Source organism: Podarcis bocagei, assembly GCF_964188305.1.
Source record: "Podarcis bocagei genome assembly, chromosome: 7".
NCBI lineage: Eukaryota > Metazoa > Chordata > Lepidosauria > Squamata > Lacertidae > Podarcis > Podarcis bocagei.
The window spans coordinates 18,966,212-18,982,819 of NC_138132.1; the positions used below are offsets into that span (position 1 = coordinate 18,966,212).

General features: G+C 48.0%; 1 protein-coding gene across 9 annotated transcripts in view; it reads left to right on the forward strand.

Annotated features, from left to right (window-relative positions):
- MAG (myelin associated glycoprotein) overlaps positions 1-16,608 on the forward strand; it is a 74,443-nt gene that overhangs the window by 14,746 nt on the left and 43,089 nt on the right. For 3 of the 9 annotated variants that reach the window (XM_081203533.1, XM_081203536.1, XM_081203538.1), the window contains exon 2: positions 14,553-14,626. The exons of 4 other annotated variants lie outside the window; for them this stretch is intronic. The gene's annotated coding sequence lies outside the window, so the exon portion shown is untranslated. Of the gene's footprint in view, positions 1-14,112; positions 14,627-16,608 lie in introns of those variants that run through there. 2 more of the 9 variants (XM_081203532.1, XM_081203535.1) reach the window with 1 other exon arrangement.

The following is a 16,608-nucleotide window of genomic DNA, read 5'->3' on the forward strand; positions in this document are numbered from 1 at the left end:
GAAGACTCCCTGGAAAAGACCCTGATGTTGGGAAAGATGGAAGGCACAAGGAGAAGGGGACGACAGAGGACGAGATGGATGGACAGTGTTATAGAAGCGACCAACATGAATTTGACCAAACTGTGGGAGGCAGTGGAAGACAGGAGTGCCTGGCGTGCTCTGGTTCATGGCGTCACGAAGAGTTGGACACGACTAAACAACAACAACAATGCATGTTTAAAGCATATGACTTTCCCCAAGGAATTGTGGGAACTGTAACTTTCATAAGGGTGCTGGGAATGGTCACTCTGTGAAGGGAGGACTACAGTTCCCAGGATTATTAGGGAGGGGGAAATTGTATGTGTTGAATGGTATATATCTGGAAAGCAGCTTCTGATGGTCCTAAGCTGAATGCCCCCTCACACTTTTCCCTGCCTCAATGTTTTGCTCATTCGAATCCAGCTCCCTGCCTAGTGCTCTCCCTGCAGGAGGTAGATGGGACACTGGCAGCAGCTGACTAGGCAGCTGAGCCAACCTTTGCAGATCCTGCGTGATTAATGATCTGGCACCGTGATCCTTCCTGGTGGGTGTATTTACCGCTCGGTATCCTGCCAAGTCTTCCGCAGAGAGGAGCAGCCTCCATCTCGCTTCAGAAGCTGTCTCGAGCGGTGGCCCTCGAGATCTGTGGGGCCATGTTCACCTTGCCTTCTGGTCAGCCTTCCAGGAGTGGGAGAGTGGGGCAGGCTAGTGCTGGGCAGCAGGGGGTCAAAACATGGACGTAAAATTTAGCTTGGTGCAGGGGGCTGGTTTCTACACATGCCCAACCCCCTTCTTTATCTCTGAGTACAGTAGTAACTTGGTTCTCGAACTTAATCCATTCCGGGAGTCCGTTCAACTCCCATAACTTCAAAAACCAAGGCACGGCTCCTGATTGGCTGCAGGAGCTTCCTGCACTCAAGTGGAAGCTGCGTCGGACGTTCGGCTTCCGAAAAACATTCACAAACCGGAACACTTGCTTCCAGGTTTGCGGCGTTTGGGAGCCGATTTGTTCTACAACTAAGCCGTTCAAAAACCAAGGCACCACTGTATACATCCCAAACAGGCAAAAACATGATGAGAAGCAGGACCAGGAAGGGGGGTGGCCTAGGGAGAGCCCCAGGGGCCACACAGAGAGGCCTGGAGGGCCACATGCAGACCCCAAGTTATGCAGCCCCCGAGCCAAAGAGATAAGTAACTAGACAACCTGTAGAAGACATCTGAAGGCAGCCCTGTATAGGGAAGTTTTTTAAATGTTTAATGTTTTATTATGTTTTTATATATGTTGGAGGCCGCCCAGAGTGGCTGGGGCAGCCCAGTCGGGCAGGGTATAAATAATAAAATTGTTATTGTTATTATGGAATAGGACATTCCTATTTTCATCTGAGAAATAGTGGAGGGTATGAAGACATTTTTCTTTCAACAACTCGTTCTACCTCGATGATAGGCTCTGCCAGAGCTGTTCTTATTATGTTTGTAAATTGCCTTGACAAACATGTTAGAATGTGATTCATTAATATTAATATTAATAATAATTATAATTATAATAATTCCAGAAGGTTGGCCTGGTGGCCTGGAAACCACAATGCTGTTTACACAAAACACATTTAATATGTACACTTAAAGCACATGTCTTTCCCCAAAGAATCCTGGGAACTGTAGTTTACCCCCCATGAGCTATAATACCCAGCACCCTTAACGAACTACAATTCGCAGTATTCTTTAAGTGGAGGGGGGAGAGAATGTGCTTTAAACATATGGTGTGTACACAACTTGAGTGTTATGACAAATGGTTGAAAGAGCTGAATTTAGTTCAGCCCAGAGAAGGAAAATTAAGGAGAGAGAGCTTTCTTCTAAGATCTGGAGGGCTGTTTGGTTGCTTTTTGGTTGTTTGATGGGGGTGTTGAGTGGTTTTTCTTTCAGTAGCCTGCTTTGTGTGGGTGTTTCATGTGTTGCAGTGAGGTCCTGTGCCTCGCCGTTTTTCCGTCTGTGAAATGGGTCTTTTGTGGTTCCCACAAGCGTTCCCGAGAATTCCAAATGTGCTATACGGTTGAGCTGCCGCCCTTTTCCATAGGAAGCTATCTTATGCTGAATCAGTATTATACAGAGTTGAGTCTCCAGCATTTCAGGCAGGGAATCTGTCCCAGCCCTGCGTGAAAATCCCTGGGCTTTGTATGGAGCCACCTTTGTATGCAGAGCAGGTGGCCTAATCTATGTGTCTTCTCCTTCAAAACCTCAGAGCTGGTGGAAGGGATTATCTCCATCAATGGCTCCATCTAGGTGCTGCTGTTGCCAACACTCATTTTTTCGCCCCCTTTGGTGGTGTTCCTGTGCCCTGAACGGCTACTTGGCAAGCAAATAAAATTTGGCAGCCAAACTGTTTCTCAGCAGGGAGGGAAAACGATAAGGGGAAGTTTCAGCTGCTGAGTTTCAGCTTGTTTCCTCATCCTTCTCCCACAGAGTAATTGCCTCTGATAGTCCTCCTTCGATGCACTCCATGCTAATTTCTGTTCTTCTCCATCTACATACTGTAATTATCCCAGAGCAATTATAGTCTGCCTTCCTACTACTTTCCCCCTCACCCATCCTGATTTTCAGGAGATGGGTGCCTTTCTACCCTTTGGCTGACTCCTCCTGACTGGACAGCAGCCACCAGCTGAGTCTCTTTTCAGCCCTGCTACAAAAAACAAACAAACCAGATTTATGTGCTTATTCACTATAGAGCAGCGGTAGGCAACCTAAGGCCTGGGTCCCAATCTCCTTCTCAATCTGGCCTGCAGACGGTCCGGGAATCAGCGTGTTTTTACATGAGTAGAATGTGTGCTTTTATTTAAAATACATCTCTGGGTTATTTGTGGTGCATAGAAATTCGTTCACCCCCCCCCCCAAATATAGTCCGACCCAGCACGTGGTCTGAGGGACGGTGGACCGGCCCACAGCTGAAAAAGGTTGCTGACCCCTGCTACAGAGCATCAAGCATCAGGAGCTGTCTATCTGGCCAGCCAGAGTTTATGATTTCAGCAGTTGGGGGTGCCAGACTTGTGGAGGGGCTGATTGGGCTGCCTGCACAACTACTGCCCACCCAACAGCTAAAACAAGCAGCCCAAACCATTCATCTCCCTACTTGAAGTTGGCAGCACTGAACCTTGTAGGTGTAGGACTGAGTGAGGGGTTGGCTAGAGGACCTCTAGGCGCACTTCCATCCTATAGGTGCATGATTCTGCGACCTGCATGGCCAGCGTTCCATTAACGTTCATTTTTGCTTTCCGTTTGTGGAGCAATGTTTGACATCTGTGTGCCCATTCGAGCAATGTGCAGGGAAGCGATTGCGTTGAAATCCACAACATGCAAATGTCTAATCCTATAGGGCAGGGCTAAATCATGGATGCAAGAATGAAAGAATGCTCTGGTCAGACCTCACCTGGAGTACTGTGTCCAGTTCTGGGCACCACAATTCAAGAAGGACACTGACAAACTGGAACGTGTCCAGAGGAGGGCAACCAAAATGGTCAAAGGCCTGGAAACGATGCCTTATGAGGAATGGCTAAGGGAGCTGGGCATGTTTAGCCTGGAGAAGAGGAGGTTAAGGGGTGATATGATAGCCATGTTCAAATATATAAAAGGATGTCACATAGAGGAGGGAGGAAGGTTGTTTTCTGCTGCTCCAGAGAAGCGGACACGGAGCAATGGATCCAAACTACAAGAAAGAAGATTCCACCTAAACATTAGGAAGAACTTCCTGACAGTAAGAGCTGTTCGAGAGTGGAATTTGCTGCCAAGGAGTGTGGTGGAGTCTCCTACTTTGGAGGTCTTTAAGCAGAGGCTTGACAACCATATGTCAGGAGTGCTCTGATGGTGTTTCCTGCTTGGCAGGGGGTTGGACTCGATGGCCCTTGTGGTCTCTTCCAACTCTATGATTCTATGATTCTATGAAAGAAGAAGCTGCCGCATCAGTCCAATGGCCCACCTAGTCAGCATCCTGTTCTCACAGTGGCCAATCAGACGCTTGCGGGAAACCAGCAAGCAGGATTCAGGCGCAAGTACACTTTACCCTCCTGTGGTTTCCAGCAGGTAATATTCAGAAGCATTCATCCCTCCAGCTGTTGCGACAGAGCCTAGCCATCATGCATTGCTAGTAGCCATGGGTAGCCCTCTCCTTCACAAATTGGTCTAATCCTTTTGTTGTTGTTAAAAAATATAGTTTTTATAGAAGATTTTTTGTGATACAAAAATCAAGCAAGGAAAGATACATAAACTGTGGTGTCTCCACTTTAAATTCATAGAGTCTTTTTCATGGTTTGTTTGCATTCGGTGTGTCATCTTGTTTTCTGGCTGTCCTTGCCTCCTGCAGCAGTGAGTTCCACAGAGTATCCATGCTCTGGTGGGAGCTGTCGTCCCCAAACAAAACCTGGCAGGCACCCAGTTGGGGAAGGCCGTTCTGGAACGTTATCTTTTATCACCCCACCCACCTCCGGACCATCTCACTCTGCCCCTTTGCGAGCTCGAGTGAGCATCCCTACGAAGGCCTGCCTGTTTACTCGGCTGCGAAAGCAACACGATTGAGTTCACCATGGCAATGTGCACACGGCGCACGGGCCCAGGCAGACGGGGAGCTGCTGCTCACAGGAAGTCGGAGCTCGTTTCCCCATATGCTCTGCCGATTGATGCAGATTCACACTAATAATTAGGGCCCTATCCCTGCTTGCTTTACACCAGCAGAGCTCAAGGAGGGTGCGAGAGCTGGAAAGGCAAGGGTAGGGAGGTGGGCTCCGTGCCAGTAACTCAGAGTTCAGTACAAAAGCCCGAGCGATTAAAACACACCCTTTTGCCTAATGCCTCTATGTTTGAGGAGCTGGCACAGGGGGAGTTAGCTGGGTCACAGCTGCACAGGAGGTCTCGCTCTGCAAGGATTGCTTGGCTTGTTAAGCTAAGATGCAGCTACCTCTGGGGGAGGGAAGAGAAATTTGCTTGAGTTTGCCCTCAGAAGAGGGTGAGACAAATTCGTGGAGAGTACCAGTGGCTTCTTGGCACAATGGCAATGCTCTACCTCCTCTGCCAGAGGCGGAAATGCTTCTCTGAATATCGGTTTGCTGGAAGCCACAGGTGAGGAGAGGTTGTGCTCACCTCTCCTACTTGAGGGTTTTCCCATGGACCACTGTGAAAAGAGGATGCTGTAGCAAATGGGCCTGATCTTACTGGGCTGGTCTTATGTTTCCAATTCCACACTTTCCAAAGCAGTACCAGAACCAAAACAGCCATCCTTCGAGAGTCACGTGAAGAGTAGGTGGGTTCCCACGAGGCAAGACACCATGATAACAGCAAGAACCTTTATTGAACTGGGAAACAGGGGCAAAGCAACTGCTTATATACATCCCTGAAAGCCGGGGCCACTCCCACTCCCAACGTGATTGGCTGTCTAAACTTCCAAGCTGCAAATCATGACTCAGAGTTCAAGGGCCAGTGGCAGAGGCCCAAATCCTGAAATGTTCTGTGATTGGACGTCATGTCTTGAATCAGAACACAGGAGCTCAGATTCCTTAGTCCAGACTCAAGCTCAGGCAAACACAGACCACTGAATACATAACATCAGGCTTCCTTGAATTTTGCATTACTTTGTCCTACAGCCAGGGATATGTGCAAAAACATGTGTGTTCTGCTGTGAAGCGTGCCTAAAAATGCACGTATAAGGAAAATCAACATTCAAAAATGCATTATATCAGGGTAAACTGCTTTGCAAGTTTGTATATGTTAGGTGAAATTGTATACAGATCTGTGTACATTTGGATAAATTTGCACTAAAAGGCTGGTTAGTTTTCCTGAGCACATTAGGGGGAAAATTGCACGCAAATTGCATGGAAATGTAGAGAACGGAATGTAGCAGTAGAAAAATGAGAAAATGGGAAAGCCAAAATTGTCAGATTCACCTTCCAGATGTTGTTGGACTACAACTGTCATCAGGCTCCTCATCCCTGTGATAGGACACTGGACATAGACCTAGAAGTTTGGGGCTCCTGTTCTACTTCTGCCAAGGACAACATGAGTCCATTAAAGTCTTTCTTTAAGCTTCAGTTGCCCAGTCTGTGAAATGGCTATAGCAATAACTGACATTCCTAGTGGGTTGTCAGAATTAAATGTATTTCCAAATAATGGTTCATGTGCATCTGTTTCTTTATCATGGGAATCAAGAACCTCTGCCCTCCCAGATGTTGGAGCTTATCCATACAGCAGCAAAACATGAATGCAGCCGCAATCGCAGGATCCCATTGTTGACCCAGACCTTCCGCATACTTCCAAATGCAGGGTTTCTCAATCCTAGCTCTTTCAGACTTCCCGAGAATTGAAAAAAAAAACCACCTTGCATTTAAAGTGGGTGTTGGAGACTAGGAGAACACTGATCGGGGGGAAGGTATCATGTGGAAGGCCCTACATCAATGGGGGCAGAAGCGAGTGCAGATCCACATTTTGCTCCTGTGTGGACAAACCCTGCTGTTGGACGCCAACTCCCATCAGTCCGAGCCGGCATAGCCAGTGGCCGAGGATGCTGGAAGTTGTCGTCCAACATCTGGAGGGCCACAAGTTTTCCCCTCTCCTATATCAAAATAGACCCTTCTCAGCACAAGACCCTACTGAACCAGCCAGCAAAGACAACACCAGGAAACATGGGCAAAATTGTCCTATATTCCATTTCAGTCTGGGAATAGACTGTGCATGGTCTGAAGGCACACGATGCAGGTTCCTTGCAGAAACTTAGCAGGTCTGGCTTCTGCCTGCACAGGAAGACGGTTAGCAAAGCCTGTGCACACCAGCCTGACTCCCACCAGGGGAGAAAGATGGGGTATAAGTAAACTAAGGGTCCCTCAAGACAGCCTTTTCATTGTGCATTTGTGATTATTTGTGCTCATGATGGCATCAAGGTGATAATACACAATTTCACTTTCAATACTGTTTGCACCTGCAAAGGTTTCAGGTTGGACATACTGCTTTCAGGTTGGACATACAGTGTGGTGTAATGGTTAAGAGCAGTAGACTTGTAATCTGGTGAACCGGGTTCGTGTCTCCGCTCCTCCACATGCAGCTGCTGGGTGACCTTGGGCCAGTCACACTTCTTTGAAGTCTCTCAGCCCCACTCACCTCACAGAGTGTTTGTTGTGGGGGAGGAAGGGAAAGGAGATTGTTAGCTGCTTTGAGACTCCTTTGGGTAGTGATAAAGCGGGATATCAAATTCAAACTCTTCTTCTTCTTTGTTCCCGATCAGTGTGTGTCCCATTGCAGAGATCGTGCAGCTTTTTACACCACGAATGTCCTGGGTTTGGAGGTTTGTCCCACCGCAGTAAAACTTTGAGGTTGCGGGGGGGGGAGGAGGAAGATTGCAGTCAAGTAAAAAGTAATTCTTTATGAAATAAATAAAAATAGAGTGCATCTTCTCCAGACAGCAACAACGCTGTAACAAAAGAAGAAGAAGAAGAAGAAGAAGAAGAAGAAGAAGAAGAAGAAGAAGAAGAAGACCACCTTTATTGTCAATGCGCAACCTGTGTACAATGAAATTAACTGAGCCTGGGGAAGCTCAGGGAAGCAATGCAGAATGACTAATACAGTGGGATTATATAGAATCATAGAATTGTAGAGTTAGAAGGAGTCCCAAGGATCATCTAGTCCAACCCCCTGCAATGAAGGGATCCTGCCCACAGCCATCCCTGAGCGGGCTCAAATCACCAACCTTCTGGTTAACAGCCAGACGCACCGACCCATTGCGCCACAGAGACCTCTGTGCGGACAGTTCAGTATAAACCCACTAGCAATGCAGCGTTATTGCATCAATGACCTGCTGCAGAATTACACCCACCCCACCCCCCACAAAAACCACCTGTAATGCAAAGTGTGTCTGCTGAGGTGCTGTAAACATGGAAGAGTTCCTTTTTGTGGCTCCTTGCTAGATAATTGCTTGCTGCTGTCATCTAGATTGTTCAGCTGTTGCTGTGCTCTACCCCAGAAGCGGCTGCATTTCATGAGCAATTGTTGGACGGGGAGGAGGAGACCATTTTCCATTCTGGAGCAACTATGCAGCAGTTCCAAGCTGTTTTGCTCCTGCCTTGTGAACAGTATCACAGTCCCTAACTGTCACCGAGTGAAGGACACTCATGGTGCAATTTGCAAAATGATCCAGCAGAGGAAGGGGAGGGTGGAATTCTGTGGAGGCAGACACACACACAGAGAGAGAGGATAGGATGTTGTAGATTCCCCGGCAATGGATATGTTGGTGGCTTGGAAACACGGGGGACCATTAAACAGGGATCTTTTGTGACTTAACTGTGTTTTCCTGGGCCTGGGGAGGTGTGCCTGCCCACAGTAAGGAGGGGGAAACGTGAAGAATGCGTTTTTGGGCGTGTCAGGAATGCCTCCCAGTAGAAAGGCTCAATTGGAGGAGATTGTGCTCTGATGAACGCAGCCGGAGAAATGGATTCACTGTGCGTCAGATCAGCACAAAAACCATCCCCGCCCCACAGCCAAACTGGAAAATGCAGAAATCCTGACTCCAGAGCACCTTACCCATTAGGCCCCCATCTCCTCTTTTTTTTAAGATATTTATTAAAAGTTTTTAATATATAACAAGAAAAAGGAAAAATAAGCATACAAAATAAAAAACAGTTAAAAACACACATTGGTTTTCAATAACATATCTTCCATACACTTATTTCCTTGGACCTCCTCATACCTCCCTTCTTTGTATTCCAGTTCAATTTGTTAATTCAGCAAATCCTTACCATTAAACTTTTACCCATTTGTAAAAAAAAAATCATATCTCTTAAAGCATCACAGCTGGAAACCGCTTAGTTTCTATCCAACATCCTTCTAACATTCATTAATTTTACAATGTTTCTGTAAGTAGTCTTTGAATTTCTTCCAGTCTTCTTCCACCGACTCCTCTCTCTGGTCTCGGATTCTGCCAGTCATTTCTGCCAATTCCATGTAGTCAGTCACCTTCATCTGCCATTCTTCCAAGGTGGGGAGATCTTGTGTCTTCCAATACTTTGCAATAAGTATTCTTGCTGCTGTTGTTGCATACATAAAAAAAGTTCTGTCCTTCTTTGGCACCAATTGGCCGACAATGCCCAGGAGAAAGGCCTCTGGTTTCTTCAGGAAGGTATATTTAAATACCCTTTTCAGTTCATTATATATCATTTCCCAGAAAGCCTTAATCTTTGGGCATGTCCACCAAAGGTGAAAGAACATACCTTCCGTTTCTTTACATTTCCAGCATTTATTATCGGGCAAATGATAGATTTTTGCGAGCTTGACTGGGGTCTTGTACCACCTGTATATCAGGACCCCATCTCCTCTTGTCCAGAGAAGGAAGAGCTGTGGCGCAGCGTTAGAGCATCTGCATCGCATGCCCAAGGTCCCAGGTTCAATGCTCGGTATCTCCAGGACAGTGGTTCGTCTAGTCCAGCATCCTGTTCTCACAGCGGCGAAACAGACGCTTGTGGAAAATACACAAGCAGGATCTGAGCGAAGAGCCCTCCCCCCTTCTACCGTTTCCAGCAACTGGTATTCAGAAGCATGGCTCCTCCGGCTGGGCTAGTAGCCGTCGACAGCATTATCCTCCGTGAATTTATCCAATCCTCTTTTATAGCCTTCCAAGTTAGTGACCACCATTGCCTCCTGCAAGAGCAAGCTCCATAGTTTTAACTCTACGCTGCAACCCAGCTCTCCATAGCCAACATGGGGGAATGTTCAGGGTGGCAGGAAAGGATATATTGTTCATTTATATCCTTCCTAAAGAAGTAATGCTTTTGAATTATGGTGTTGGAGGAGACTCTTGAGAGTCCCATGGACTGCAAGAAGATCAAACCTCTCCATTCTGAAGGAAATCAGCCCTGAGAGCTCACTGGAAGGACAGATCCTGAAGCTGAGGCTCCAATACTTTGGCCACCTCATGAGAAGAGAAGACTCCCTGGAAAAGACCTTGATGTTGGGAAAGATGGAGGGCACAAGAAGAAGGGGACGACAGAGGATGAGATGGCTGGACAGTGTTCTTGAAGCTACCAGCATGAGTTTGATCAAACTGCGGGAGGCAGTGGAGGACAGAAGTGCCTGGCGTGATCTGGTCCATGGGGTCACGAAGAGTCGGACATGACTAAACGACTAAACAACAACAATGAAGTAAAGTTCCTTTACTTAGCAGAGTTACATTCCCCTTTTTACATGCACAGCAGATAGCTGGTTGCAAGCTCGCGTGAGTCTCTCACTATTATACAATTCAGTCTGTCTTCAGATTGAATGGTATGTTCCTGGTAAATTCCCTTGAATCCCTCTTAAAAGAATAAAGACGCCTTATTCAAAGCCAATAAAAGAATCAGGTAGGTAGCCGTGTTGGTCTGACACAGTAGAAATATATAATAATTAAATAAATAAATTGTCCAGTAGCACCTTAGAGACCAAGTAAGTTTGTTCTTGGTATGAGCTTTTGTGAAGGGCACTGTTGGCATTTGATAGCATGAAGAAGTGTGCATGCAAATGAAAGCTCATCCCAAGAACAAACTTAGTTGGTCTCTAAGGTGCTACTGGACAATATTTTTATTTTTATATATATATTTCAATAAAAGAAGTTTACTTACATCAGTTCACAGTTGGATACCTGAAGGCAGACCTAGTTAGAAATATGTACATGTGGATATACCCCATATGGGAAAGTAATCCCAGTGCTTCTGCTAGCTGAGAGCTAGCAGAGCAGTCCTAGCTAAAAAGCTGGTCAAACAAAGAAGGAAGTCAAAAAGGGGAAAGGTTGCTGCATGGCTCGTCCTTTTGTTACCTGGACAGGTTAGGTCATGCCCACCTTCTATCATGTGCAAAAGGAAGGATGCTCCAGCCAGGAGGAACAGGAAGCTTTGACTGGCTGGACCAAACATTCCCTCGCATGTCTTCTCTAGCATTACAAGGAATGTTGTACTTGACTGCCTCTCATGGATCGCATCCCACACAACATATATCACTGTCATATATAAACCACTCCCCCCCCGCCTGCCCCAATACAGCAAAATACAGCCAATTTAGGGTGTCGATCATCTGCTGGGAGAGGAAAGAGTGGAAAAGGAGGGTGGGGCAGAGAAATAGAATGGGGTGGCTGGGATTCTGATCAGGGAGCACTCCACGCTGCAACATTTGGTTGAAGCTCCCTTCTTCTCCTGACTAATAGCCAATGGCCATTGATTCCACACCTGGAAATAGAAAATAAACGGTTCCACTTCTGAAAATAGAGTGTTCTCACCTCCAGCATCTTGCAGACAAAAATAGGGAAACTTGTGTATGTGTATGCAGGTGATACTTTCACAGCCTAAGCATTACTGAGTGTATGGTACATGTGCGCACACACAGTGATGCATAGCTTCCCTGCCTTCCAAATGCTGCATTAATTTGCTCAAAGAGAACTTATCCTGCACTGGCTTTCAAAGCAGTCTTTCCCGAGAACGTTTAAGAGAATGTTTGTCATTGGATCTGACTGCTCTTACCTAGGATGAGCTGCAGCAACCACATTTGGTGATGTATATAGTATTCGGAGTGGCAGTTTGAGGGGGGCTGTGAGGGAAACGGCATTCTGACTCTTTGCACCCATGCACATGCATTTGAGTGTGCACACCCTACAACCAAGAGATCCGCTCAGATATTTAACTTTTTGAGTCCCTGGAAAGGAGCCTGATGCCTGGAGAACTCAATCTCTATCCACACAAAAGTAAATATAGGAACAACAAAACAGGGCAATTAGGGCATCAATAGCACCATGGTCCTCTCTTTTGGATGAGGGATCATAGCTCAGGGCTCCTTCAGGCAACCTATTTATTGATCACAGACCCTAATTTGCTTGCACAAATCTTATGTGGTGGTTAGACTAATGTGTAGTCGTTTTGGTGTGTTTGTTTTGTTTTGTTTATATGACAATGAGCATTCATCCTGAATTCATCTTGATTTGCTGGTGGGGTGTTTACATGTCTTCCCATTAATTGCAGGTTCATCCTACGCATTTCCCCTCCACTTTCCTAACAGCAAACAGTCTGATTCATTTTGAGTGGGGATTTGTTCTAATCCACTTTAAATGCACAAACCAACAGCCCCTCCAGACATCCTTTCGGATTGCACATTCATGATGCTATTATAGCGGCTGCACATGTTCCCACTTTCAATGCTGTTTCAGAGTGGACATCCTGCTTCATTTCCAAGCAGTGCATGTCCCGTAACCTCCCTCTGAAATCCTGTAGCTTTTTATACCCAAAATGTTCCGGTTTACTTATTTTTGTCCTGCTTTAGTTACACTATAGCCCTTCCAGACAGGAAGTAAAGTGGTAGCATTGGGGAAGCACCCTAGAACAAAGTGAAGCAGAATAAATCCACTGCTATTGCAATAATTGTCTCCTTCTGCACTATACATTTAATGCACTATTTTATCAGTTTGAACAGCCATGGCTTCCTGCAAAGAATCTTGGGACTGTAGTTTGTTAAGGGTGCTGAGAGTTGCTAGGAGTCCCCAGTTCTCTTCATAGATTTACAACTTCCACAGCGGTTTAACAATCTGGTCACTCTTACCAGGGAACTCTGGGAATTGCACCTCTGGGAGAGAAATGCAGATCTCCTAACAACTCTAACCACCCTGAACAAACTACAGTTCCCAGTATTCTTTCGGGGAAGCCATGACCGCTTAAAGTGGTATGGTGCTGTTTTAGATGTATAGTTCAGATGGGGCCTTATTGCGTTAAGAACATGCTGTAGAATAGGGTTACCAGACGTCCCCGGTTCCCGGGGACAGTCCCCAGATTTGCAAATCTGTCCCCGGTAAACGTGGCAGTGGCAGCCTCAGCAGCCCAAAGCCAGCCTGGTAGCGCAGTTGGCTCTGGCTGGATTCAGGAGCTGCTTGCTGCCACTGCCACTGCCAAAGGGGAACCGGGGACGTCCGGCGGTACAGATCTCCTGCCCCCTTCCCCCTTTGTTTTGACAGGGGGAGGCTCAGGAGTTGCAAGTGGGCTGCCGTTGCCCAGGAGGGTCGCAAGGTGAGCAGTTTATCTGTCAGGCAAGGTGCAAAGCCCTTCAGTCAAAACAAAGGGGGAAGCGGGCAGGAGATCAGGGAAGCTTGGGAGCCATGGGCGGTGGCACGAAGTTGCCCGGTTTTTTAAAAACTCTGCGCATTTATGTTTCACAGGGTGCGAAAGAAGGGCTTTGCATCTTGCCCGGCAGAGAAACCGCGCACCTTGCACCCCTCCTGGGCAATGGCGCGCCACCTGCCTGTGACTCCTGAGCCTTCCTCAATCTCCTGTCCCTTTCCCCCTGTTTTGACAGATCAGGGGAGGCTCGGGAGTCACAGGCAGCCCAGTTTTTCAAAAACGCTGCGCATTTATGTTTCACAGGGATTTCCACCTTTATACAATATGCATGTGTGCTTGGGCTTGGGTCTTTTGCCTCACCATCCCCACTACTGACTCCCAGCTTCAAAAAAAAAATTAAAAGTGTCCCCGGATTCATTGGGGAAAGAAATCTGGTCACCACATGTAGAATGCACCCCAAATTTTAAAAAAATCCACCAGTCTGGAGGGGCCCCTAACATTCCGGTTTGCACTTTAATCTCTCCTGCAAAATATTGATGGCCTGCAGGCACTTTCAGCGGTTGGGCTCACATTTTCCATGCTAAAGCTTCAATCCCTGGCAAGTCTAGTTACAAGGCAGCAGTCCGGAGATGGGGGAGGCCCTCTCCTTCCTGAGACCCCTGGAGAGTCAATCGTAAACCAGTTCAGGGGTCCGGAAGGAAAAACAGCTTCCTATGTGTCTGGTCACTCATGCAGACCTCGGCCCCTCTCCCAGAATTCAGTGCAATTCAGCAAGCTAGGATTTCATGCTGCTCTCAGGCAGGCAAGCTGCTCAGGATAACAGGTATTTAGCTGATTGCTAGATAATGGCACAACGCAAGAAGCAGGAGAGCAGGCGGATGAGAATTAAAAACCGGCTCCTTTTAGGGGAGTCCCAAGGCCCAGCCCAAATCACATCCACCCACAAGAGAGGAAGGAAGATGTGCTGCGAGAGAAGCAGCCAATGTACTAAGCCAAGCATCCCCCCCCCCACTTGCAGCAGCCTGTCTTTTCACTCTCCCCCCCCCCAACACGCACACATAGCCGGTGGAATTTGTGTGTGGGCTCCGCTTGCAGAAATGCAGAGCTGACATAGTCGGGCACCCACTGACACTCGCGTGCCCAGGAAGCTGCCTGCTCTGCCCAGATTCCACCTACGGATGCTGAGCCACCCTTGAGATCTCTTAGAAGCCCACAGGCAATTGTCCTGGGACAGAAGGGGCTGCAGCATCACTTCAACCCCGGCTAGGACTCCATCGTCCCTCTTTGCTGCTGTCCATCAGGCCCAAGTGCCCTGTCTCTGTTAGTGGCCGGCAGCATCAGAAACAGAGGCTCCGCTTCCATCTGCTGACTCCAAGGTGGAAATCTTTTTTGCCCTTCTGCTTCCCGAGACAACCTGGGCTCCGGTTCAGCTTGCTCTTTTCCTTCCAGATCCCCACCCAGTTCGTCCAAACTCGATGCTGGAAGCATCAACAGGAGAGAACGCCAGTCGACGCTGCTGAAAGGTAAGTTTCATCGGAGCAGCGGGAGTTTCTGTCTCTGTAGAGTTTGGGCAGGACCCCTTCAGGGGTTCTTGTAGAGTTGTTTTCCTAAGATTAAGCCCAGCCTGAATATAAAAACCAGAAGGATGCTTGTTTGGAAGTTGGGTTTCCAGACCCAACAGTCCTGGTTGAAGCATTGTCACAAACTCTGCTTTAGGCTCTGCCCCACATGCAAACAGCCAGTGTGGTGTGGGGGTTTGGGTGTTGTTGGACTAAGGTCTGGGAGAACTGGGTTCGAATCAGTGGCGTAGCGTGGGGGGTGCAGGGGGGCCGGCCGCACCGAGCGCAACATGGGGGGGCGCGCGCTCGTACTTACAGCTCTCTGCCCCCTGCTAAAATCCATGGGTTAGGGGGCGCAAATTACTTGCCTTGCCCCGGGTGCTGACAACCCACGCTACGCCACTGGTTCGAATCCCCACCCTGTTGCGAAGCCCATTGAGTAACCTCTGGCTTGTCCCTGTCTCTCAGCCTAAACTACCTCGCAAGGTCGTTGTTGGGATAATAAAAACAGGATGGGGGTAAACCATGCATGCTACCTTGAGCTCTTTGGAAGAAAGGCGGGCTATACATGAAATGACTAAGTTGCTGAGCCCACTAGGAACCTCTGCCCCTTCTTACGTCACATTAGCAGAACCATGGGCAATATATCTGCCGACACCACTTTATGTCCTGCCCAACCTGATCACCAGTACAGGGAGTTGCCTGGAAGTCTCAAAGTCTCCTCTGCCCAGGGCTGGAGGTTTGGGGCCAATTGGCTCCATCCATCATGCCTTTTTTACTGATTGCAACTCCCTTGCTGCATACAAACTGGTTGGAACGAATGTCCCTGTCGACTTGGCCAGATCAGGGGAAAGACGTCGTAACTGGGAAGGGGGAAAATCTGGGGTAAGGATTTATCTTCATCTAAGGCAGTGAAATAGCTTGATATTCGGCCCTGGGCTGGGTCCCTGTTTCTTGCGTGTGTCTCTGTCCTTTGGAGGAAGAGAGACCCTGGCACGGTGTTACAATGTGAGCTCTGCAGGTAGAAAGTCTCCCATTCAATTCCTGGCATCGCTTGTTTTTTAAAAGCCCTCTCTCTGCCTGAAACTGTGCAGACCCACTAGCCAGACAGAAGAGGCAAAACTGATCTGGAGATGACCGTGAGCAGTCTGGCTTTGGTGTAGCTCCCGGTGCTTTCGGGCCACAGAGGTCAGGGCAGGAGCTGTGCTGGTGCTAAAGAAGCCTGTCTATAAATCGCGCCTGCCTCCTGCGACTGTTCTCCGTTCTGGAAGGAGACACAAATGTGCTTTGTTTTGTTTGCTCTGCAAACGGGGACAAGCAGCTTGTTTATCTGCACGAAGCCTGTCTGGGGAGAGGTAGGGTGATGCCAGCCCCTGGGAAACGAAAGGGGCCTGATCCCCTAGATTGATGGGTCTGAACAGACATCCACCCTGATCATCGCCAAGGGGGTTTGTTTCCCTTGGCTCTGGGGGTGAGATGGACCCTTCCTTGAGGAAGAAACGGAGCGCCTGCTGACAGTTATCTTGATGGCATTGGGCAGGAGCACTGTTCAAAGGCTGGGTGGACAGACTCTGACATCGAAGGCAGAGGACAATGATGAGAGGGTGGAGGTGTTCAAAATGGAGCGTGGAGAGCCCTAAGGGGACACAGCATGCCTGTCTGTCTGTTGGGTGCCTGTCTTCGCCTGTGTCATTTCAGATGTCTGTAGAGAAAGGGGCAGCAATTTCGTGGGGGAACAGATTTCAGCAGGATTCTGTGGTCTGTTCTTGAAATGCATATAAAGAGCAACCCTGTTTTTGCACACTCAGAAGGAAATCCCACTGGGTTTTATAGTACTTGCTCTCAGTAATGTAGGGATCAGACAGCTGCGGCTTCCTGGAAAGGGACCCTGAGAGTCATCTAGTCCAACCCTCTGCAGTGCAGGAATCTCAGCCAGATCACACGTG